This window comes from Salvelinus namaycush, chromosome 4, assembly GCF_016432855.1.
Source record: "Salvelinus namaycush isolate Seneca chromosome 4, SaNama_1.0, whole genome shotgun sequence".
Lineage (NCBI taxonomy): Eukaryota > Metazoa > Chordata > Actinopteri > Salmoniformes > Salmonidae > Salvelinus > Salvelinus namaycush.
Window position 1 is genome coordinate 83,283,146 of NC_052310.1, and position 484 is coordinate 83,283,629.

Sequence of the window (484 nt, forward strand, 5' to 3'; positions counted from 1 at the left end):
CCCTATAGGAATATAGGAGGAAAGGAGGCTGGACAACAACAATCACCATAGGATGGGTTCGTCACCTGCTTCCACTCCACCATGGCTCTCTCTCTACTCTGTCTGGACAACAACATCACCATAGATGGTTCTCCCTGCTTCCACTCCACCATGGCTCTCTCTCTACTCTGTCTGGACAACAACATCACCATAGATGGCTTCTCCCTGCTTCCACTCCACCATGGCTCTCTCTCTACTCTGTCTGGACAACAACATCACCATAGATGGTTCTCCCTGCTTCCACTCCACCATGGCTCTCTCTCTACTCCTGTCTGGACAACAACATCACCATAGATGGTTCTCCCTGCTTCCACTCCACCATGGCTCTCTCTCTACTCTGTCTGGACAACAACATCACCATAGATGGTTCTCCCTGCTTCCACTCCACCATGGCTCTCTCTCTACTCCGTCTGGACAACAACATCACCATAGATGGTTCTCCCTG